The sequence below is a fragment of the Aotus nancymaae genome, unplaced genomic scaffold (genome assembly GCF_030222135.1).
Source record: "Aotus nancymaae isolate 86718 unplaced genomic scaffold, 86718_ANA_hifiasm-v0.15.2.pri h1tg000010l, whole genome shotgun sequence".
Lineage (NCBI taxonomy): Eukaryota > Metazoa > Chordata > Mammalia > Primates > Aotidae > Aotus > Aotus nancymaae.
The window spans coordinates 20757969-20784011 of record NW_026988421.1 but is presented as its reverse complement, the minus strand read 5'-3'; the positions used below and the strand labels follow the sequence as shown (position 1 = coordinate 20784011).

Below are 26043 nucleotides of genomic sequence, written 5' to 3'. Positions count from 1 at the left end.
ATGAAATATGGATTATTTTGTGTATGTATGGAGAAAAGCTGATGCTAGATAAATTATTTTCAAAAATTATAGATAAAAATCTGCATGAATATAAAGTGGAAATATATTATTTACGTTATGCATATTTGCATTTAAAGTAACCCACAGGGACAAAATGATTGTCCTGCTGAAGCTAACTCTTACCATGGAATATTTCTTTGATTTAGTTATTTTCTCCTTTATCTCTTGAAGATTTTTTTTTTTTTTTTGGCTTGCTATATGCATGTTATTTTGCTTTTTCTTTGTACTTTGGGTTTGTGTGATGTATTTTTTGAGGGGGGGTGGGTTTCTTTTGAAAATAAAGGCAGCACTCTGTTTCTCCTTCCTTCAGGAAACACCTTTTTTCTGTGTGATGCAGTCAGTTTTTGTCATTTCCACTTTAATGTGAACTAAGAAGTCATCCTTTTCCTGTGAACAGGAAATTTCCCAGCTGTTCATAAATTCTGGTGTCGCCTGTAAAAAAGGGCAAGATCTGAGAATTCCTTCTCTCAATTCTACATGTTCTTTATTGCTTTTTACATTTTGCTGATCTTTCCATTTCTAATGTGTACCATCTGATTGACAAAATGGTGACTTCCTGTTTGAGAGTTAGCTCTGTTTTTGTGTATCATACCCATGGTGATAGGACTTTGTGAGGACTGTGGCAGCACTGCTGTGTTCTCCTCTAATGTAAAAGCTAAGCTGGGAAATCAAGACATTGAAAGGAATATTAATTTGAAAATAATTCCATAGCATTTTTGGGGGGAAAAAATACCATTTCATCTCTTTTCTAAACACACCCATTTGAGCATATCACTATTTCCTTTGTATTGAGCCTTTTACGTGTGTAGAACTATCATTTGGAATATGATCTCCTACTGATGTATCTGGGCACCTCTAATCAGCATCTAAGTATCTAGCTCATGATTCTTTTCAGTATCACAAATCCATTCTAAAGTGGAACTATAGGAAGGATCTGACATGTTACTGTTAAATTATCATTGGTTGCAAAATTTTTCTAAGCGCATACAGTGCTGTCTTGCTGCTGCTTTCCTTGACTCATCTTTTTAAATTATAGTTTATAAGTTACATTTAGTTTATAAATCACTTAAAAATCACATTAGATCCATTGTGAAGTGCTTTCTTTTCACCTCCATTGCCTTGGGCCTGGGTTAGGTGCCTTGTCTGTTAGCTGACATAGTATCTTGTGAAAGATAAAGGAAATTCTATTAGGTATGTTTTGGTACCATGAAAACACTTTCAGAAATGGAAAACTAAAGATAACCCATACAGGCTGGGCACAGTGGCCCATGCTTGTAATCCCAGCACTTTGGGAGGCTGAGGTGGGTGAATCACTTGAGGTCAGCAGTTTCAGACCAGCCTGGCCAAAATGGTGAAATCCCGCCTGAACTACAAAATACAAAAATTAGCTGGGCCTGGTGGTGCATGCCTGTAATACCAGCTACTCAGGAGGCTGAGGCAGGAGAATTGCTTGAACCCTGGTGGCGGAGGTTTCAGTGAGCTGAGGTCACACCACTGCACTCCAACCTGGGTGACAAAGTTAACAAGACTCTGTCTTGAATGATTGAACGAATGAATGAGTGAGCGAATGAATGAATGAATGAAAAGATCATCCATACAAGTATGAATTTCTTAAAGGCCAAAGCTGGTTTTGTCTTTCTTGCTACCACCTGTTTATTTTGAAGAGTACAGCCAACCACATTGGTCCCACATGGCTTTTTATTTAGGGACATCATGATTAAAGCTTATTTTGTGGACTCCCAAAGTACTTGTTATTCATAGACCTGCTGGCACCTCATCAAGGCTACTTGAATGGGTATATTACACAGGCCTGGTCAAAGGGTAAGTGTGTACTAGAAATGTGAAGTGAAGGGAATAGAGTTGAAGCTTGGGAACTTTTATATATTTTAGACTGCAACTTCCTGTTCAGCTGAGAAGATAGTTCTGTAGTTTTGCTGTTAGCTGAGGAAATAGTCCTGTAAGCATGACAGATTACAGCTGTATCCTGTACTTTGTGTGAAAATGTATTTGCTTTCCCTCCTATTCATTTAGTTTTTCTAACTTCCTAATATATTAAAGTTTATTCCAGTGTTTGATGGAATAAGAGTTTGATATATGCCTACATAAGAATGTGAATAATAACTAAATACTAGGTTGTAGGCAGAGAGTGGATTAAATATGGGGTGTGTGTGCTGCAAAAACTAAATGTGCTCTAACCATTCCACCATTTTATTCTCTCTCAAAGCTCCAGGACAACTTCAGGACATTTCTTTCATCTCACTATCCTAAAAGTCTTTGATTGCCACTGGAGCAATATAAACTACTTCCTTCCTTGGGATTTTGCACTCTGTTTGAGCCTAATATACTAGTAGTGTGTCTGTCAGCACAAATTCATTTCTTGACATTTGGACAGAGAACTTGAAAAGGTTTTTCAGTATCTCATCTCATTTGAAGTGGATGTTTCATTGTTGATACAGATGAATAACAATTACCATGTTCCATAGGAGGTGGATTCCAATTTAAGCATTCTTTCCTGAGAGGCAACTTTAACTTTTATAGGGTAGAAAGAGTACTAGTCTGCGGTTAGGGTATGTACATTCTGCATGACCTTAGATAGTGACTTTGGGCACCTCTGAATTCTCACAAGGGAAAAGAATTAGACCAGATGATTTTTCAGGCCCTTTAAACTGTATTTGACATTCGCTGAGCCCGAGCTTTGTGCTATGACTATGTTGTCCCTCTCATTGTGTTAGTGCCTATTACTTTCAAAGACCCACTACTATATAATATGAAAGGTGAAAAAGAGGTAAGCCAGCTGAGCTGCTTGATTTAGAAAGAGGAAGCCATGGTGTTCCAGATGATGAGGCTCATCCAGCAGAGCCATAAATGACAGCCAAAGTAGACACAGGTAATGCTGATGGCTTCCTGACAGTATGTAGCAGACAGGGGCTTATAGATAGACTTACTCAGTGACACTTTTATTGGTGTAGTGCAGCCTAGAAAAGGGTTGTCTGGTTTTTTCTTTTTGTTTTTAGAGGAGGGGTAGTTTCTTCATGTGTCTCCTTAATGTTAAAATCTTGAAAGTCTAAATGAGAGAGAATTGACTGGAGTCAGCTTTCATTCTGCTTTGGGAAAGCAGAATGATAGCATCTTCAAGAAGTGCTTTTGCAAGGTATAAAGCAAATAGGTACTGTACTTCATACACGGTAAACACTTCTGCCATGCACATAAGTGCTGAAATAGATGAAATCCAGGTGCTTGTAGAGGAATAAGGAATGTCCATTTTGCACAGAGACCTAACTTAACAAATGGACTGGCTAATTAAGGGTTACCTATTTGATTTTCTTTTGTATTGCTGTATTATTTTTTTCTGGGTACCATAATTATCCTTGTAAATTCCTAGTCTGACATACATTCTTCACTAAACCCAATATAGGATATTAGAATTGTATGAAACCTTCATGGGCATCTAATTCAATCCTCTTATTTTCACTTGAGCAAAGTGAGGCCTAGAAAGACTGAGTAACTTAACCAAAATCATTATGTGAGTTAAAATCAGAGCTAGAACTAGAATTAGAACCTAATTCTGCTGACTACTAGATTTTGAAGTTAATAATGCAAACTGGCCGGGCACGGTGGCTCACACCTATTATCCCAACACTTTGGGATTCCAAGGCAGGAGGATCTCTTGAGCTCAGGAGTTCGAGGCTAGCCTGGGCAAGAAGGAGGAGACCCCATCCCTACAAAAAACAAAAAAATTGAGGCTGGGCGCATTGGCTTATGCCTGTAATCCCAGCACTTTGGGAGGCCAAGGCGGGCAGATCACCTGAGATCAGGAGTTGGAGACCAACCTGACCAACATGGAGAAACCTGTCTCTACTAAAACAAATACAAAAAAAGCCAGGCCTGGTGGCACACGCCTGTAATCCCAGCTACTCGGGAGACTGAGACAGGAGAATCACTTGAACCTGGGTGGCAGATGTTGCAGTGAACTCAGATCGTGCCATTGCACTTTAGCCTAGGCAATAAGAGGGAAACTCTGTCTCAAAAAAAAACAAAAAAAAATTAGGCCGGGCGCGGTGGCTCAACCCTGTAATCCCAGCACTTTGGGAGGCCAAGGCAGGTGGATCATGAGGTCAAGAGATCGAGACTATCCTGGCCAACATGGTGAAACCCCGTCTCTACTAAAAATACAAAAATTAGCTGGGCATGGTGGTGTGCACCTATAGTCCCAGCTGCTAGGGAGGCTGAGGCAGGAGAATTGCTTGAACCCAGGAGGCGGAGGTTACAGTGAGCCAAGATTGTGCCACTGCACTCCAGCCTGGTGCCTGGTGACAGAATGAGACTCTGTCTCAAAAAAAAGCCTGCGTGAGGGTGTGTACCTGTGGTCCCAGCTGCTTAGGTGGCTGAGGTAGGAGGACTGCTTGAGCCCAGGAGGTCAGGGCTACAGTGAACTGTGATTGCACCACTGCACTCCCACCTGGGCGACAGAGCCACCTGTTTCAAAAATTAAATAAACATAATGCAAACCTACCTTTATATGTTTGAAAGTATGAAATGTACCCACCAAGTTTTCAAAATGGTAACCAATTTTATAGTAAGTTAGTGAATAAGACAAAATTACTTTTTTCTGGGAATTTTCCTCCCAGCCTTTGCTCTTCAATAGCATATCAGAAAGTAGCATTCTACCAGCAGATATGTTTCCATATCACATTTTCTATTGGATTCTTAAACTATGAGATAAAACAGTGTTAGGCAAAAGTAGCATAACATGGATACAAAGCTTCTGTTATACTGAGAATTCAGAAAATTCTCTTAGGACAAGACTGAATAATAGGGCAAGATTTTATAACCCTGAAATATGTTAGTCTTGAGCAGATATTTCAGAATCTCAGCCCAGCAGAGAGATTGTGATTAAAGGAAAAAATAACTCTTAATTATTTGTTGTGGGTTAGTGGTTACATGCAGGTTTTTGTTTTCATTTTACATAATTTAGTTTTGAACAATGCCTTTATTATTTTTTTAATGACTAGGAGGCCTAATTTAGATTTTAAGCATTTTGTGAATGTGTTGTCAGTGTTTCTGAGCACTGAAAGATGGTATCAGGAGCTGAAGATGGGAGAAGCTGTTGAATTCAGACAACAGCATGTATTAGTACTGTAACACTGCTGGTGGCCATAATGATTGAACATTGTGATAATTTATGCTACACTGTTTATTTAAATCTATTCATTATATTGTTGAGGTAGAGAAGTGGAGTAAGTAGTATACCGATTTGAGACCTACATTCTCTTGAGAATTTCTTAATTTATTATGCCTCCATGCTAAGTAGTTGATATTACATGGATCATTTATATTTTGCATAGGAGTATATATACAGCTCATATAAGAGAACTTGGATTATTTCTTATAAGAAAATGGATATGAAAATGCTTTGGTTTTGTGAAAAAGGATTTAACAGTGTCTCCAGAGAGCTAAGCTAACCAACAGAAAAAAATGGCATCAAGTTGTAAGTTCTTGCTACAGAAAGGGCGGGGGGTAGGCTTTTCTTTTAAAATCATCTTAATTTTTTCAGATAAACTTTTAAATGCAAGTTTAACATACATATAGAAAAATACAGAAATCATACAGTACAGCTTGATGAATACATATATAAAGTGAACACCACATGTAACCCACCTAAGTCAAGAACTAGAACACTAGCAACACCCTGCTTTGAGTTCTCAGGCATTTCCCCTTTCTCTGCAAGGTAGCTCTGATCTTGACATGTAATACCATAGAGCAGTGTTGCCTGTTTTGGGATTTTATATGCATAGAATCATTCAATATCTTTTGTATCCAACTTCTTTTGCCCAACATTTTTTCCCTCTGTGGAATTTGTCTATGTTGTTAAATGTAACAGTAGTTTATTCCCTTTATTGTATGTACTGTATTCCATTTTATAAACATAAAATAATTCATTTTGATGATGGTCATTCATATTGTTTCCAGTTTGCATCTATTAAAAATAATTCTGCCAGGAACATCTTGTCGTATGATTTTTGGTGTTCATAACCATGCAGCTCTTTTGAGTGTGTTTCTGGGCGAGGAGTGGCTGGCATTCAGGGCATGTGTGTCTCCAACTTTTGCAGATAAGGCCAGTTTCCAAAGTATTTATACTCATTGACATACCAACTCTGAGTTCCAGGTGTTCCCCATTCTTGCCAATACTTGATAATAACAGTTTTTTGTTTTCGTTTTCATTTTAGTCATACTAGTACATAGATAGTATATCACTGTGGCTTTAATTTTCATTTCGTTTACAACTAATGATGATGGGCACTTCTTAATGTACTTACTAGTTTTTTGGATCTTCTTTTGCAAGTGCTGTTCACATCTTTTACTAATAGAAAAATTGGGTTATTTGTCTTTTTATTAGTGATTTCAGTGGTTTAAAAAGATATATTCTGGATTACCTTTTATCAGATACCCTTAAAATGTTAGCATCCATTCTTAAAACCCAAAGTTAATGGCTATCTCTTCCCTTCTTCTGAACAACAAGGAATCTTAAAACACTTTTATTTTCTATTCTTTTTTTTTGAAACAGAGTTTTGCTCTTGTTGCCCAGGCTGAAGTGCAATGGAGTGATCTCTGCTCACCGCAACCTACGCCTCCCAGGTTCAAGCGATTCTCCTGCCTCAGCCTCCTGAGTAGATGGGATTACAGACATGCGCCACCATGCCCAGCTAACTTTTGTATTCTTAGCAGAGACAGGGTTTCCCCAGGTTGGCTAGGCTGGTCTTGAACTCCTGACCTCAGGAGATCCACCCACTTCGGCCTCCCAAAGTGCTGGGATTACAGGCTTGAGCCACTGCGCCCTGCCTTATTTTCTATTCTTCTATGCTCTTATGGACCAGGATATTAGTTCACCTTGTTTTAACCACCTGCAGTTGTTGTTGCCATTGTTTTACATAGTATTTTTTAAATTACATGTTTCCCAGTCTGGGCAAGATGGCAAAACCTTATCTCTACAAAATATACAAAAATTAGCCAGGGATGGTGGCATGCACCTGTAGTCTCAGCTAATCAGGAGGCTAAGGTAGGAGGATCGCTTGAACCTGGGAGGCAGAGGTTGCAGTGAGCTGAGATCTTGCCCACTGTACCCTAGCCTAGGTGACAGAGCAAGACCCTGTTTCAGAAAAAAAAATTACATATTTACAAATTTCTTCACTCACTGTTGTTTCTTCCATCCTAGCCTGCCCTTCCAGTTTTAATTTCTGTCTTCCTGGGATTTATCCTTTGAAAGTTCCTTTAGTAAGTTCATAAAACTTTTTAGTGAGACAGTGTTTTATTTTGCTGTTTCTCTCCAAAGATAGTTTTGTTAGATATACAATTACAGACTGACATCTTTGAATATATTTCTTTGTCTCATTGCTTTTATTTAGTTTTCTTTTGAAATCTGTTGCAGGTCTAATTGTCAGTCCTTTGTAGGCAATCTGTCCCTAGACCACTCTGCAAAAAGTCTCTAGCCATGATTTCCTTGAATATCTCCCCTGATCCCTCTGCTTCCTCTTCAGGAACTTTGGTATGTTGGAATTTATTAAAGTCTCTTAGTGTTTCTCTCTCAGCCTCTCTTTTTTTTTTTTTTTGAGACAGAGTCTCACTCTGTTGCCCAGGCTGGGGTGCAGTGGCTCGATCTCGGTTCATTGCAACCTCCACCTTCCAGGTTCAAACCATCCTCCTGCGTCAGTCACCTGAGTAGCTAGGATTACAGGTGTGTGCCACCATGCCTGGCTAATTTTTGTATTTTTAGGAGAGACGGAGTTTTGCCATTTTGGCCAGGCTGGTCTTGAACTCCTGACCTTAAGTGATCCACCTGCCTCAGCCTCCCAAAGTGGGATTACAGGCGGGATCTCTTTTGCATATTCTGTTTCTTTGTCTTTCTGTACTTCATTCTGGCTGGTTTTTTCAAGTCTGTATTCCAGTTTACTCTCTTTCTAGTTAGGTCTCGTGTATTGTTTAATCCATTAAGTTTTTTCTGATTATTCAGTAGTCCTTAAAATTTGCTGGTCTTTATAGTGTCTTCCTTTCTCATGCTTTTAATTTTACCTTTAAAGATTTCAAATGTTACAAAAATATTTATATTCTGTTTAATTATTTCATTGTCTGTACTTGGATATGGGATGGGGTTGTCAGATTCTCTGTTTCTGCTCACTTCTGTTGAAGGCAGTTTGTTCTCATGTGCTTTGTACTTTTCAGTTTGGAAGCTGGCAGGCTTTTATCCGTGGGAATCCTTAGGCAGCCTGTTTTGAGGGCACCTTTCTCCAGGTAGGATTTATGTTTCCTTTTGCCAGATGTCTCAGGTTGCTACCAGCTTAAGACTACTTCATGTTTCTCTCTTGGCTTGGGCTTTTCTGGACCATGCTGGTGTATAAACCCAAATCCCAAATCTTTGTGAGTGTAGGCCTGTTGTTGCAGATTAGCAAGGGAGACTTTTTCCATTTAGCATTCTGGAAAGACAATGCTTTTTGATTTGAGTGTTTAGCTCTCTCTGTTAAGGGATAGACTTATTTTTCTTTTTGGTCAACCCTTCAACATTCTGGCTTTTTGTGGGGTTCTCTGTAACAACTCCCCACCTTATAGAAGGAACTTTTTATCTAACCCACAACTTGTGACTTGAAGAAAACCTGGCTTCTAATTATTGACTATGACTCAGAAATTCTTTTGTAAATTGTAAGCAGCTTATATTTCTTTGAGACATAATTGTCTAGAATTTTTGGAAATTCTGAAATAAGAGTTTTTCCATGAGCATTTCTTACTAATGGTATGATCTACATAATGACATTATGTTGAGAGAGGTCTGTATATTTAGATCCTTCTTTTGAACTCTAGCTATAAATTTTTGTTTACAAACTGATGAGCCAAAATGTTAAAGCTACACTTAGTTGCTCTGTTCTGACTATGTTAAGAACACTGGTCTAGGTGCGCTGATCACTTTCTGATTTAGCAAGCACACTTTGACTTCTATCATGGTGAAAGTAAATGCTTGTTGAATGTACAGTGTCTTTTAAAAAAATTCTTGTAGAAAGATATTAATGCTAGAATCAATAGATTTTGGGAGAGATCCAAGATGGCTGATCACTAGCAGCTCGGGCTCCTAGCTCCCAGTGAAAGCGCAGAGAACGAGAGGACGCCACACTTTCAGACGAATATTTGTTGCTCACGGACCAGGAGATTCCCAGCAGAGGAGCCCCACGTGTCGCCAGGGCGACTCTTGTGGCCGGCGCGGCGGTTTTGCTGGTGCCTTAGCGCGCCAGTTTTTGGTGCAGAGTCCGGAGATTCCCGGGCAGAAAAGCACTATCAATCTTAACACCGCTATTTTGGCCGGCGCAGTGGACTGCTCAGATTTCGGCGCTGGGAATCAACAAGTTGGATGTCTGCTCAGAGACCTAGTTAGAAAGTCGGTAATTACAAAGACAACAGACGGATAAATATATAATGAAGGGAAGAAATCAGCGTAAAAAGGCAGAGAATACTCAAAATCAGAATGCCTCTCCCTCTACAGGGGATCGCAATTCCTCATCAGTAACAGAACAAGGCTTAATAGATTACGAGTGTGTTCCAATAACAGAAGCAGGCTTCAAAATGTGGGTGATAAGAAACTTCTGTGAATTAAAAGAACTTGTTCTAACCCAATGCAAAGAAACTAAGAACCTTGAAAAAAGGTTTGACGAAATGTTAACGAGAATGGACAATTTAGAGAGGAATATAAGTGAATTGATGGAGCTGAAAAACACAATATGAGAACTTCGCGAAGCATGCACAAGTTTAAACAGTCGAATTGATCAAGTAGAAGAAAGGATATCAGAAGTCGAGAATCAGCTCAGTGAAATGAAACAAGAAGACAAGATTGGAGAAAAAAGGATGAAAAGGAATGAGCAAAGTCTCCAGGAAATATGGGACTATGTGAAAAGACCTAATTTACATTTGATAGGTGTACCTGAATGTGATGAAGAGAATGAATCCAAGTTGGAAAATACTCTTCAGGATATCATTCAGGAAAATTTTCCCAACCTGGCAAGGCGGGGTAATATTCAACTCCAGGTAATACAGAGAACACCACAAAGATATTCTTCAAGAAGACCAACCCCAAGGCACATAATTGCCAGATTTATTAGGGTTGAAATGAAGGAGAAAATACTAAGGGCAGCCAGAGAGAAAGGTCAGGTTACCCATAAAGGGAAACCTATCAGACTTACAGCAGATCTCTCAGCAGAAACCCTACAAGCCAGAAAAGAGTGGGGACCAATATTTAACATCCTTAAAGAAAAGAACTTTCAACCCAGAATTTCCTATCCAGGCAAACTAAGCTTTATAATCGAAGGAAAAATTAAATCCTTTGCGAACAAACAAGTACTTAGAGAGTTCATCACCACCAGGCCTGCTTTACAAGAGCTTCTGAAAGAAGCACTATACATATAAAGGAACAACCAATATCAGCCTTTCCAAAAATATATCAAAAAGAAAAGAACATTAACACAACGAAAAATTTACACTAACTAATGGGCAAAACAGCCAGCTAGCATCAAATGCTAGTATTAAAGTTATATATATTCTAATTGGATAAAAAGCCAAAACCCATTGCTATGCTGCATCCAGACCCATCTCACATGTAATGATACACAAAGACTCAAAGAGAAGGAGGAAGATTTATCAACCAATCAGAGAGTAAAAATAAACAAATAAAAAGCAGGAGATGCAATTCTCGCCTCTGATAAAGTAGACTTTAAAGTAACAAAGAGCAAAAGAGGCAAAGAAGGACATTACATAATGGCAAAAGGATCAATGTAACAAGAAGAGCTAATGATTTTATGGATCAACGAGACAGAAAATTAACAAGGACATCCAGGACTTGAACTCAGACCCGGAACAAGTAAACTTAATAAACATTTATAGAACTCTCCACTTCAAATACATAAAACTTACATTGCCACCTCACACCTATTCCATAAGTGACTACATAATTGGAAGTAAATCACTCCTCAGTAATCGCATAGCATTTCATAGGTTTAAATGAAATATTGGTTGGCTGCTCGTTTGTTATTTTCTTCCCTTATTCCTTCCTGTTTACATCAAGTATAATTATTGGTATAAAAGAGGTTTTCAATACCCATTACTAAACTGCATTCTAGCCTGGGCAAGAAAGCAATACTCCCATTCTCTCTCTCTCTCTTTCTTTTCCTTTTTCCTCCTCTTCTTTATTCTTTTTCTTTCTTTCTTAAAAAAAAAAAAAGATTCAATAGATTTTATAAATTGTCTGCAGAAAACTTGAAATACCTCACTTATTTTTTCAAGTTTCATTTCCTAGAGTATGATAAAGGCAGTAACTGTTAAACTTGAAATTGAATAAAGTAATTTGCATCTGGAAGAAAGACTTTCTAAAATTTTATTTCTATAGTTTCTAGCCACATGATTGAAAAATATAGTAAATGTATATTATGTTCTCATTTTCAGTTTTTTTAAACTTTAAAGCAACTTCAAAGGTGCTAACTTGGGGCTTCTTTCTTCCCTCCGCCTCCCCTTTTTATTTAAAGCATCATGTCGTTTATTATGTTGAACCAGCAGGAATGAGTTTAAAGGGGTTGAGAACTGTTTCAGATTAATAACTCGGAAATAGCCCACAGGCGTCACAGTATTGCTTATCTTGGAGTAAGTTTTAAGAACACAGTCATTGAGAATTATTTCTATAAGCTGCCAAATTTAAAGTTGGAGGAAGGAAAAACCTTACACTGATCCACAAAATTGCTGTCAGTGTATTTCATGGGAGTCTTGTAGTTTGAAGGATGGCATAGTCCACAGGATAAAAAGCTTCATCCTGACAGTTAGTAAGTAATGTTCTGTGTTTACATAGAGTTTATATTTCTTTCCTCAGAGTTCTCAGTTTTTCATTTTCGTGTATAAGGTATTCATTGCCTTTCTAAAATACTAGCAATACTAGATTATTTTTGCTTTGACTTGCTTTGTTTTTTCATATTCCTATGAATGGTTTAGTTGTTACTTTAATATTTTTTAAAGTGATAGGTATTTATTCTAACTTTCTCTATACTGGAAAAACACCCCCTACTTTTCCTTCCCCCATTTACAGGATTGTGCAACCTTTCAGTTAAACAAAACCAAAATTGTTCACTTGCTCAGTGTTCCACCCCCTTGAAATAAGCCACATAGCTCTCTGTGGGTGTGGCCCAGTCTCTTTGGCTGCCACAGTTACTTGATCGCCTTATCTCATGTCACCCTTGGCTCCCTATATTGTCTCTTTATCTGCTTGCTTAGCTCCCCTTCTTCCCCCTTCCACCCAGTTTTTGTACTCCTCCTGTCACCTTCCTTCTCAGAAGCTTTTCCACCCCCTCCTTTTCTCTGAATATTCTGAGGAAGTTACAGTTGGCCCTCCATTTCTGAGGGTTTCACATTGTCAGATTCAACCAACTGCAGATTAAAGATATTTGAATAAAAATACAGAATACCAACTATTTACATAGCATTTACATTGTATTAAGCATTATAAGTAGTAATCTAGAGATAACTTAAAAGTATACAGGAGGAAGTACAAAGGTTTTTTGCAAATACCACTCCATTTTATATCAGAGACTTGAGCATCATGGATTTTGGTGGCCACGGGAGGTCCTGGAACCAATCCCTGTTGGATACCTAGGGACAGCTGTGCATATACACTGTCCAAAGAATTCATTGAGGATTTCCTACTCCAGGATTAAACTTCTGAACTGAACGTTTTGAAAGCAAGAGGGTTTTTTTCTTTTTTGTCAAAGTTTATATGTTGTAGGTGTGACTTCACTAGTATAAAGCACTGATGGCCCTTGCTTCATGTAAAGTATATGCTCCTAAAATGTTGGCTCATTTCTATAATGCCAACACTTCAGGAGGCTGAGGGAGCTGGATCGCTTGAGCGCAGGAGTTTGAGACCAGCCTGGGCAACATGGTGAAACAAAAAACAAAAAACAAAAATTAGCTGGGCTTGGTGGTGCAAGCCTGTGGTCCCAGCTACTCAGGAGGCTGAGCTGGGAGGATCGTTTGAGCCTGGAGAGGTTGTGGCTGCAGTGAGCCATGATCATGCTACTGTACCCAGCCTGGGCAACAGATGGGACCCTGTCATTTAAAAAAAAAAAAAAGTTGCCTGTATCTCAGTATAACAGGGTTAAATGCAGGGGAGATTACTGTTTAAAAGAACCTGGCAAGGAATCTTTAAAGAATTTACATAAATTATCCTACCTTAATTTCTCCGTTTTAAAGTGTTTTTCCTCTCAGGTTGTCATGATCATAAATGCTGTAAATGATCTGCATATTCTTCTTGATAAAAATGGAAGGTTTGTTATTTATGTGTACTTCCATGTAGAAGAATCTTAAACATTAATCCTGTGGCATTTTCTCATCAATAATAAGTTGATCAAAATAAGTGACCTAGTCTCAGCAATTTAACATATCCCTTTCACCTTTAAATGTATATTTCATCACCTTAGCCCATTTTTCAATCCAAAAAAGTAACCTTTCTCATATATCAACAACTTTCTGGGCCAGTGAACCTTAGAACTTTAGTGCCTTACAAAACATAATGCTTATTAGTTGTGGTGGCTTGTTTTCCTTCCCACCCTCTCCCATTAAATTTATCTTGCTTATACCTAATGCCTTTAAGGATTTGAGCCCATAGGGTATAGTATACTATAGTGCCTGTTGACCATGGAATTTGTTTATTGACCTTAGTATTAACCTAGAACATTCTTATGCCTCTTTTCATGGTGATGTGATGTCAGATTACAGTTTGACTGGCTTTCAAGATAATTGGTCTTAATTATTTCTAAGTCACTGGTTAGTGCAGTGTAAGAACAAGCATTGTTTAAGAAAGAATATAAATGGCTTTTGAGTTTCTTTTCTTAGCATGCAAGTCAGAAGATTAGAGTGAAAGCAAAAGCACATGACACAAAACTGTGTGGTTTGCTAATAGATTGTAGGCTTCCTGTAGCTTAAATTATACAAACCACTGTAAACTGTTACCCAGAGAAAATTTTGATTTCCCTTTTGTAAGTTGTAATCTGTGATAGTTTTATTTAAATTGCTTTAAATAAAGTAATTTGTTTAAAAGTTTATTAAAACATATATTGTCTTTTTAATATCTTTCTCCTCTTCACCCTGTATGTACTCATTCTTTTTAGACCAAGCTCCAGGGTAACTGCCCCTGTAACCTTTCAGATATGCTCCTTTCTCTGAAGCTGTAGTGTATCTATTATAACAATAACAGACTGTGCTACAATGATCTCTCCCTCTCCCCTGTCCCAACCCACTAAATTGCTAGTATTTTAGGGTCAGAGGCAATGACTCATTCATTTCTTACATTTTCTAGCATGCTCCCTGTTCAATTGTAGAATGTAATAGTTGGGGAATGAATTGTTAATAGAATAAATGTCTTTAAGCAGAAAGTAGAAAATAAATATTTTCTGAATTGATTTGCCAACTTTAAATAGATTTTTAAAATCTAAAATCAGATTATGTGATCAGTACATGTGTAGATTGCAGAGAATAAGTTGATATTCTGCACTTTAGTAATGTTTGGGGGCAGTACGTATGATTCTATAAACTGAATCCCTCTAAAATGTAAAGAAGAGATATGTTTACAGACCAGTTTTGTTTTTGTTTTCTTTATACCTTCTATCATGCTACTGAATATAGATAGATGGCAAATCTATCAACCATTGATTGGAAAAACACATTAAGATACTTTAAGACAAGGAGAGTAATGTGGGGGTTGAAGGATAAAGATTTGGGGGTGGGGGTGCGGATATCCAAACCTGTCTCCCGCCCTGTCTTGGAAAAAGCTTACTCATTGTATTTGAGGACCTTAAAGCATTAATTTTAGAGGATGGGATGTGGCTCTTGTCATATGTAGGCAGCACAAGTTCTAGAGCTAGATCTGAGAAGCTGAGATTGTTAGTAGGCCTACACATCGTGGTTGTTTTTTTTTTTTTGGCCAGCTTTGCCTCCTACCTGTCTGACAGCAGTGTTTGAAGCTAAGTGCTTGAATTGTATTTGGAGAATAATTTTTAGAAACATTATTGATGAATACTTAACTTTCCCAAGATTAAAAAAAAAATTGGGGGAATCGCTTTTACTGGGTAAAGTATTTGAAATGTAAAACATATTTTTCCAAGTAAAAACATGTTTCATAGTTGGAAAAAGCAATTAAATGCCTACATATCCTTAAATGCCCATATCCTTAAATGCAACAGCTCAAAGCAAAAGTAACATTTTTAACAAATTGCAGGGGAGAGGGTTTCAGTCCAACAAGATAAAAAGGCTCTAAGGTCTGCTATAGAACATTGTACCTATAATCAACGATAATATATACTTAAATTTAAGAGGGTAGACCTCATGTTAAGTATTCTTACCATAGTTAAAAATAAAAGTTATACCTCATAGATTTAGAACGTAAAAACAAATTGCATGTGTCATGAATATTTCATATATTGTGGCTATATTTTATTTTTACTTGTTTTCTATCCAGTTTTAGAACTTTTTCCCAAAGCAGAAATTATTCGTGATTGCAGGTTTTTTAGTAGCACAAATAGATTTATTCTTTACTTTTCTGTGCTTTTTTTCTTTTTCATTTAGTCTGCCTTCATGAGGTGTCAATAAAATGCATAGTTTTCAAAAGTAGTATGCCATCAATAGAGTCAAAGCCATATCATGTCTTTCTACCTCAAGTTTGGCAACCTTGAAGATGGAATACAGCCTCACTAGTTCGGTTAATTTTTGTTTTAAATGGGGATCATGCCTGATCTTTAGACCTAATGACTTACTGAATTTCAACCTCAGCTTTAATAAGCTGAACTTTTCAATCATTGTAGGTTATGCTGTCTACATTTTTTTATCCAGAAAAAACCTATTTTGAACATTAACCATATTTTACTTATCCCCAACCTTGCCTTTTCTATAATTCTTTCTTTTTAAATCCTGGATTACCTGTTTTAACAAAAATAACCATCTATCAAATATTAAATAGGCAAGGGACAGTATTCATTTACTATATATAGTATTTTTTAAACTCCTTTTTTAAGCCCTGGTCTAGGTCCTGAGGGGCCCTGCCCTCAAGTTGCACACTGCACGTCTGAGAAGTCTACCCAGGGAATAGACAGTTGTCCGTGTAAGGAGTGCTATGTTGGAAGGAAGCCAGAGAGTTGCGGGACTTGAGGCTTTAAACTTCTGGATGGAAGCCTGTAGGAGGCTTTCCTTCACAAATCCATCTTTGCAAGGGAGAATAAACCAGGGCATTCCTCACATAGGAAATTATAGAATGTAGTGAGAGATGCCTGCAGACAACCATTGCATTTCTTGGATAGGTTTTCATTATCTTCTGAAGTGTGAACACCATGGTCAGCATTTTTATCAGGGAATTATCTGTGTGGTATTATCACTTGTGAGAACAGTTACTTGAGGGGACAAAAGCTGTGAGAGAGTAAGAGCTACTCTTGAGCTGCCCTCCTGCAGTTCAAGGGACATCTCTGAGTTATAACTCTAGGATGGCAGACTGTTCCATGAAACTTCCTCCTACATAGAACTCATACAACTCCTACACCTTGGCTTTGGTTTACCTTTTATCCAGGCCTTTTTTTCTTGCTTCAGCTTTACTCCTTCAGCTGAATCCCACAACAGTCTGAGTTTTCTTTAACCTAGAACCTCCATAGTGTGTGTAAAATTGGCCTATTATGAAAATCACCAGGGATGGATGAAAAATTACTACTTGATTTATCTCCATTGCCATTAGTAGTATGACCTTATTTGCTTAACTGCTTTGAGTTTTAGTTTTCTCATCTGTAAAGGATGGCATAATAATAGTACTACCGATAGGGTTGCTGTGGGAAGTACACAGAATCAGTATGTAAAGTGTGTTGCGTAGCAGTCTGAATTATTCCAGCGGCACTTTAACTGCTTAGCAGCATTTAGATCTCTGAGGACACACAAGTTTGCACAGTTTTCAATGTTTTTACTATTTCATGCATTTTGCTCTGATCATCTCCTTGCCCCCCATTTTTCTGTCATTTTGCTTTCCTTTTTGAAGAGTGTTCATCCTTAGTTGTTTTGCTTTTATCATAACTAAATGCCTATTACCTAGGTATAACCATTCAGTACTTATGGATAGTTTCAGTGGGCTAAGCTCTAAGCTCTGTGCTATGTGTTGGGATACAAAGGTGCTCCCAAATGAGTAGAGGAACCCATGGAAGCAACCAGCTTCCCACCCCAGCCTTTAGTTAGACTAACATGAGTTTAAATAACCTGATTTAAACAGTTTAGACAGAACTTTTTTTTCCTTAGCCAACCTTATAGTAGGTGGAGGAGGTTCCTTCCCATAGACATTTCAAGCTAGACTGAATGTCCCACAGAGTTGAAACTTGCCAAGCAAAGCTCATCTCTGTGGTTAAGTCACTAATAGTTATACCATATTTCTAGAAGTTAGTGTCACCATCAACCAGAGATTAAACTTCTCTCCTCTCCTCTCCCATCCTGATATATCCTTGACTAGATGATGTTTGTTCAAAAGGAAAAGCCCTTTTTTTGGGTTTTGTGCTTTGTTTTTAGTCTACCACATGTTTGAGTTGTATAGTAGTTCCTTAACAAATCAAACTTTGTGCCTTCAGGATTCATAGCACTTCAGTTGGAGACAGCTTATCATTGTACTCATTTGATTTCTGGCTCTTGAAAGCATCTTCATTTGAAAACTTATGGAATGTTTCTTTCACTCCCCTATTTGTAATAGACAGTTTGTCTTCTCTTCATTGATCAATCCCTGGACCTAAGTGGTGCCCAGAGTGAGTGTCCTGTCTATATTGTATTTGAGAATGTACAGGCTTTAGGAGTGTGTGAACTCTTGTGCAGCTGATGTTGATTGGAGGGCAAAAGGGGAAGGGGAAGCCCCTTAGGACAATGAAGTCAGTCATGGGGCCACCTCATTTCCTCTTTATTTTTTTTTTAAAACAAAGCTAAAATATGTTTTCAATTATTTTGTTTTTAAAATGCCATCTTTCTCTTTGCTCTAACTTTTGTAGCAATAACTAATCACAAGTCATTTTATGTACTGAAAATACAATATGACAAAATGACATTTTACAAAATTTAAGTGAAACAGATACTTGAAATAAAATTGGAGATGGAGGACAGGGAGAGAAGGGGGATAGCATACTTCATGAGTTGCACACAACCCCATACTTTAGTTGTTAAGCCTCTGGCACTCACTATTTTTATTTAAAATCCACAAAACTGAGTTGGGGGTAGGGGGAGGAGAATTTTCATTGCTTGGAAGTTACCCTAGAAGATTGAATCTGTAAATTTACATAAATCTCTGAAACAGGCATGCATATGAGTGCCAAATATCTGGACTAACCAAGAAAAACTTGCTTTTCTGCATGACTGTGGTGAAAGCATTGGTTCCCAACAACTTTCACATTTATAAGGATTCTTTAAAGGGACAAACCACACATTGGGCAAGTAGCTGTGTAGTCCAGAGTATTGGCTGGATTTAACATACTGAGGGCATGTGGATTCCTAAGAATGTCGCACCTTGTCTCTGCCAATAAATCAGAGTGTCTATTCTTGATACTAAATCTGATATCATTGGCAGATTTTCTCCTTTATTGGAAGCGTAATATTCAGAAGGGAGAATATTTTTTCATGTATTTCGCTCTTTCTGTGATTGGGGTGTTTTTATGGTTTTTTTTTTTTTTTTTTTTAAGCTATGAAATAATACTGGCAAGTCCCAAGAAAACTAGATCTGGATTTCATTTTGTCTCTTCAACTCTGTGTGATCTTGTGCACATTCCTGACATGTTACAAACAGCTTGTGTCTCTGAATGTGCAGTATCAATTTTCAGTGGTGAAAGCCCCAAAAGGAAACAGACTGATTCTTCCATGCACAAACAGCTGGGCAGTTGTGGATGGAATTAATTGCTGATATATATTGGCTGTGTTTTTCTTCTCTTGTCATTTCCTTTGCAGCTGTGAAAGTGAAGTTTGACTTGAAAACACATTCTGCCAGTGTAAATCCAAGAAGTGTCAAGACAGGATTCTTCTAATATAATAACCAACTGGTAACTTTGAATTGTTAGTTTGAGGTAAGAGATGAAGAAGAGCCAAGAGATGAAAGCAGGTGATTCATAATTACATTGAAGCTTGAAAAATAAATCGGGCAGTTGGATTATGAGAGGAGTATGTTGGAATGGTTAATTTATCAAGTGGTGAGAGTGACCTCATAATCCAACAAAGGCAGGATCAATCAGCAGCCCCTCACTAGGGTCCTGAGAGAGGACATTGTAGGCTATCTTTCAAAATACTGAGATGTTCAATACTCCAAACTGATTTATTGTTCCAATGTGAGAGAGTAGTTCTTGGCTAGAGTAATGTGACAATATGCATCATTAAAAATAATATTTTCCTGGTCTTCTCTCAAAGCCTTTTCCATTGTTCATTTTAAATTCTATGTAAACAATTATATGCTTTTTTAAGTATGCTTATTTTCTCAAACTTAATTTTATGATTATAGGAATTCAATTAAAAATAACTCTTGGTTGTGTGTCTGAATATGCATATACAGAAAATAGTACTGGTTAAAATCGCTTTAAATAATTATCAGATGTTTGGTAATAGCTTCAAAAACTGATAAATTATTTTAGATCCTGTTAAATATATACAGTATTTATACGTCGTATGGAAAACTTTTTAAAATAAAATTCCTACACAGTTATTGAAAAAGTGGATGATTACAACATTTTTAAAAGTATGGTGTGCATAATAAATAATTTTCCCTTTAAATGTACATTTCAATTTTGAAAGGAACTATGCTAGCTGATAATAAAATATTTTTATTGTTTGTATGCATTGCTAGGAGAACTAGAGCACTGGTGAAGAGAGAAAGTAGGTAATTTGTGTTCGTGTTCAGAACCCCTGGAAACAGGCTGAAGTAATGTTTTAGAATGAGCAATGCTTCTGACACCTTGAGATATGTAAAAGCTGCTGTTGCTAAACTTAGAAGTTGGCATGGTTGGACTTCCTTTATAGTACTCCACTTCCATCTAACACTCTTGGTTGAACTGTGTGATCTATCTTGCATTTTGTCTTGACTTTCTTCACAAACAAGAAATGAGATATATTTTACTTCAAGGCAGGAAAGCCGATCTACAAACATGAATTACCCCCCTCTCCACACACACACTTTTAGGAGGATTAACCAATTAATTGTGACTGAGGCTCTGAAAACTGTGTGGCAATATTAACGTGCAGTTTGTTCTCACTGAAATCTGCCTGGGTGTGTTGTTTCCCCCAGAGTGAGCTCCACCCTTGTTCTAACCACACTGAGTGTGGATATCTTGCTCTTTAAAACAAAGTTCACTTTTGGGGCAGCATTGCATCAGAATTGCCACACAAAAACCAGCTTAAGAAATGTACAGCACTTCAATTTTTTTGTAAGTAATGGATTGTCTATTGTAATACTGATAGCTCACAGCTTAAGGGGAAACACAGATAAGATAGATGGTTAGTTTTGTGCCTGCTGCTAGTAACATGCAATATTCTTCTTTGGGAGGAGCCTGTGGCTTTATCACTCAACCAGAGTTATTTTTTTTTTTTCTTTTAGTTCACTTGTCTGCTTTTATTATTTTTTTCCCTTTCTTAAACAGTTTACTGAATTGTTTTTTAACTATTTGGGAGATGACATTGATGGTTCAAATGAGGGAAAATACTAGTATTCTCCCAAATGTGCTAGTTATTTAACTTGAAAATGCTTGAAGGTAGTGTTTTGTACTGAATTTATTGGACCCATTAATAGCTTAATCTGGCAATACTGTGTTTCGAGACATCGTGACATGAACTTTGTGTGTAAGAGTGGGTACATTGAATTAAAAAGGCAGCATCTAAAGAGCCTTTTATTTCTGTCATAATGATGCTTTGTCCTGTTGCTGTTGGGTATTTGTCAGAAGAGTTGGGGCAGGCTGCAGCCCAAAGTTCTGTTCCATGCCTCATCAGTTCCGTGCCTCTGTGTTCTTTCTAGAGTTTGTGACGTGAATGGTGAGTTGAACTATAGGAGAATTATTGTTGTTCATTGAGGTCCATGTTCAGCAATTTTTTTCTTTGCAACTGGGGTCTGTCTGACCTCTTTTCCCTCACATAATGAGTTTCTATTTGTACCTGAGTTTTAAATGCCTGTGGAGTGTTTAATTATGCACTGACTGAAGTGGGCATGTGGAGAGAGGCTGTGCTTTGTGTTGTCTGTACTCTCTGGGGTGTGGTCATGTGCACTCTTTGGGTAGACACTCATTTGGTGCAAGCAAGTTGAACAACTGCCTCCGTTGAAATCAAAGCTGAATGTTGAAAATGGCTAATTTCTGTAAAGCTTGCAGGGGTGACATTGTGTCATCCCTTTTGGACTAAGACTTCTTAGCATCTCATTGCTTCAGCTTCCTCTTTTTTACTTGCTAGTAATTGGATTTAGCTGTCTTCTAGCTTCACAAGGATGTAAGAATAAAGCACAGGTATGGTATAATAGTAAAAAGTACTAGCCTGGGAATCAAGAGACTGTTTTACCTCTTTGGACATTAGTTTCTTCATCTATACAATTAGGAATTTGAGTTAGCTTCCTCTAAGGTCTTTTCCAGCTTTGAGTACTCTAATTTTCTTTGTAAAGACACATAATTATCTCACAAGTGCTAGAGGGAATATACTAGAATTGAGGAAAAAAAATGTTTGGATGTTACCTCAATCATTCTTTAAATGACATGAAAACTACAGCTTTACTTTAAATAAGTTGTGTCTGTCAGGAATTTTGAAATTTACTTTTTAATGTCTGAATAGTAGAACTAGCTATATAAATCATATAATCACGAAGAAAATACATTTTCAAGTTGAAATTAGGCCAACCTCCTGCCACAAATGTTTACATAGACCTTTCGTTAAACATTGGCTACTCAGTGTGCAACTATTAGTTGTGTAGCCTTGGGTAAGTGGCTTTCAAACTTTTTTCAATATATTTTGCATCATAACCCAATCATGACACACACATGTACCACTTTAAATCTCTGAAATAAATTTCTCTTACAACACAGAAAACACTGCTATTTTCTGTTCTGTTTCATTTCAAAAAATATTGGTTACAATTTACTGTCACTTTGAACTCTGGAACAATACAGTTAAACTTCAACTTCTACAGTTGTGCTGGAGCAAAGCTTGCCAATGAATTTGCTGTTAATTATTGGAATTAGAATATTTTTAAATAGATTTTTATTTGAAACTTTAATAGAAAATCATAGTTAATATCTCCAGTAATACCCTTTTCCTGAGTGAGTACATAATACAAAGAAAATGGAATATTTCTTACCAAGCCCTGTGCATCTGCCCCTCAGTCTCCTCCCATTTACTGCAGTCTGCTATACAAGCTTTGTCTTATTTATGGACGCCCTATTAGTGAGAACTAATACACATACCATGACATGAAAAGCATGGAGAAAGCTTTTCTAGAGAACTAGATATAATGTGTCATGTAGATTAGATATAAACTGTCAAATTACCATTGATAAACCCCTTCTTTATCTTCATCACCAGAGAGTTGTCTCCCAGGGCTCTGCAGAATTTCCTTTCTCTGCTTTAACATACTTTTAAAAGGTAATTTTACTAAAAAATGCATATGGCAAAGATGAAATAATTCAAAGGGGCATATGACAAAATGTTTTTCCCACCCTAATCCCTCAGCTCCACTCCCCAGAGGGAAATTATTTTTCAAAAAAAATTTTGATAGGAAAGAGAGAGGCAGAGAGAGAGGAGTGTATACACTACCTGTGAGAACTACCGGAACATCTGAACATGTTTTTAATACATATAAAATTATACCACGCATACCATTATGTATCTACTTCATTCTTTTTTTTTTTTTAGACGGAGTCTCGCCCTGTCACCAGGTTGGAGTATAGTGGCATGATCTTGGCTCACTGCAACCTCCATCTTCTAGGTTTAAGTGATTCTCTTGCCTCACCCTCCCGAGTATCTGGGATTACAGGCATGTGCTACCACCCCTGGCTAATTTTTGTAATTTTAGAGAGATAGGGTTTCACCATGTTGGCCAGGTTGGTCTCAAACTCCTGACCTCAAGTGATTCACTCACCTCAGCCTCCCAAAGTGCTGGGATTACAGGCATGAGCGACTGCGCCCAGCCTACTTCATTCTTTTTAATGGCTTTATAGTACTTTATTGTGTGGATGGATGTCCTACAACTCAGTTATTCCTCTTTTGATGGATATTTGGATTCTTTCCAAGTTTGTCCCCATCCCCTTTCCATCAGACATACTTATACTATCAGTCTTCTGCTACCTCCATTTTGGGACAGAACCCAGAACTTGGGTCCTATAGGGAAGACATAATAGTGCTGTGTAGAAATGGAAAAATCCCTCATAGGCCACACTATCCCAGGCATTCATGGGTGGGTAAGAACTTCCCCAGGAGGAAGTCATTTTTCAGCAGAATAGTGAAAGAATATTGGCTTCAAAGTCAGGTAACTTGGATATGGGATTGGGTGGGTCACCTGACCTCCTCAGTCCTCAGTTTTACCATCTATAAAATGAGAGGTTAAAATAGGTGAGTTTTAATGTCTCTTCCAACTTCAATATTTATGTAGTATTTTTGTTGGAATATTGATTTAAGCTGTATAACCCAAATTATATGAAGTTTCTCATATTTAAATTAAAAACATCTTTTGTATATATTGTGTGGTCTGTAATTTATTTGACCTGCCATATGGCCTAAGCTATTTTAAACTTTAAGAATGTGAAAAAGGGAAGTTGAATATCATTCTATATTTTACATAAACTATCCTTTTCTAAAAAATCAATTTCAAAAGTATAAAACCCATTCCAGAATTAAAACCAAATCCTGTTTATCAAGTTTGAATACTTGAAGAATAGAAGATTGTGAGGTTATATTTGTTTTTAAAATGGATCCTTATAATTTTCAGTGAGTCCAACCATTCAGAAGTAATCCTAGGGCTTTGAAACTTGGCTTCAGATTTCTTGTTTAAACTGTTTGCACATTCTAGCCCTTTAATCCATCTCCTTGTTTCGTTAAATGCTAAAACTGACATTACTTAATATAACTAAAGTTTTCTGATTTGGTGCTGAGGAAGCTGCCTTAGAGGTGAACTATATCCTGCCAGCAAAGTTACAAAGTTACATGGCCAAGTTATAAAGTAACAAAAGCAGTCATTTTTGCTGCATCACACATAGGATGTTTTGCATTGCTTAGCATTGTCTGTTTGACAATTTTAGTCTCAAAATTCAATCAAATGACAGCTGTTCGAAAGACAAAATGATGTAAGAACTTCACTTGATTTGGGTAATTACACCTGGAAGATAAAGACTTTTTTTTGGCCAGAAGGTAGGAGAGTTTATATGTTTGTGTGGTGGTTACCTTAGCTTCTTGGTAGAAGGCTTAATATACCTTAAATATACTTTTCTATAATCTGTGATATTTATTATTCCTTAATATACCTTAACTTTTCTATAATCTGTGATATTATTTATTATTCAAGTAATGCTGGATAATTATTAGTATTCCTTGTTAATTTTCATATACGTTTTTTGACATACAGTTCCACTTAGCAAAATGTATCAAAGACATCCTAACAACCAAGCATTGCATTAAATGCTTGGGAGTACCTAGGTAACTGAGACAGTCTCACTTAGAATCTACTAAAATGACAACTGCTCCTGTTTCTTCTTTGTTGGAGTTTTCTAATATCCACTGGTGATTGGAACTTGGCAAAAAAGTTCTTTAAATTCAAATCAATGAAAACAAAGTATGTTTTCAGTGTTTAAAAAGGAGGTCTTAATGTCTTATTAGTACAGTGTCTGTTATTTTGGAGGCACACTCTTCTGTATGAGGGTCTGCTGGTGACATCAGTTTCTCACTAATTGAACTCTAAATGAAATAAGTAATGCTATGGTGCTTGGACTAATTAATTGAGCCTGAATTTTTGTCTACTAAAACATATCTGATGTATGAAAATCTATTGCAATTATTGTGCTTCATATATTATGATTTTTTTAAAAATGGCTTATATGAAACCATGCTTGAAAATGGTCACACACTGTTTTGAAGATAGATCCTGATAGCTTTGTGAAATTACCCCATCCATTGTGGCATGTATAACTAAGGAAATGCTTCATAGTTAGAAATATACAGGATGCTGCAGTCTACAGGATGTTGAACAAACTTTGTCTAAAGCATTTGAAGCCATTTTAGGAAAACAGTCCTATGGTTGCAAAATCAGTCAAATAGATTGTAGTTTGAGCTGAAACAGACATTTTAAACGAGAGAGGGGGAAGTCTCATTATCATGGTCTGTTATGCAGTCCCAGAAGGGACTGGTATTTCTCCTTTGGAACCCAGCATTTGGCTAGGGTCCTGTGACACACAGTGGGAATTCACTTCCTATCAGGAAATGATGTTTTTCAATGTATTATCTTGTTGAGACAACCACAGTGAACAATAGGCTATTAATGTTTTAGAACAACAAGTGTCATGACTAAGCCAATATTTGCTTTGTTTTGAGTATCATTCTAAAAAAAGAGTTTTGGCTGAGCTTCAGAATACATTTGACCATCATCATGACAGTTAAAAAGATCAGGAAAAAAAAATGCTTTAATAGTGGTGATGACCTTTTGCAGGCTTACTCTACACACTTCTGTCCTTAGACAAGAATGAATTATTTTAAACATACCTTTTGGGCATGAAAAATGTTCATTTAAAGGCCTATTTTGGGCCAGGCGAAGTGCAAGCAGATCACAAGGTCAAGAGATTGAGACCATCCTGGCCAACATGGTGAAACCCTGTCTCTACTAAAAATACAAAAATTAACCAGGAGTGGTGGCACATGCCTGTAGTCCCAGCTACTCGGGAGGATGAGGCCGAAGGGTCACTTAAACCTGGGAGG

The 26043-nt window shown here is 37.2% G+C and overlaps 1 protein-coding gene across 11 annotated transcripts in view; it reads left to right on the top strand.

Moving 5' to 3' along the window:
- The window catches only part of ADD3 (adducin 3), a 137980-nt gene that overhangs the window by 59345 nt on the left and 52592 nt on the right, over positions 1 to 26043 (top strand). The window contains exon 1 of one of the 11 annotated variants that reach the window (XM_012450182.3): positions 19097 to 19187. The exons of 8 other annotated variants lie outside the window; for them this stretch is intronic. The gene's annotated coding sequence lies outside the window, so the exon portion shown is untranslated. Of the gene's footprint in view, positions 1 to 19096; positions 19188 to 20431; positions 20535 to 24358; positions 24487 to 26043 lie in introns of those variants that run through there. 2 more of the 11 variants (XM_012450179.2, XM_012450178.2) reach the window with 2 other exon arrangements.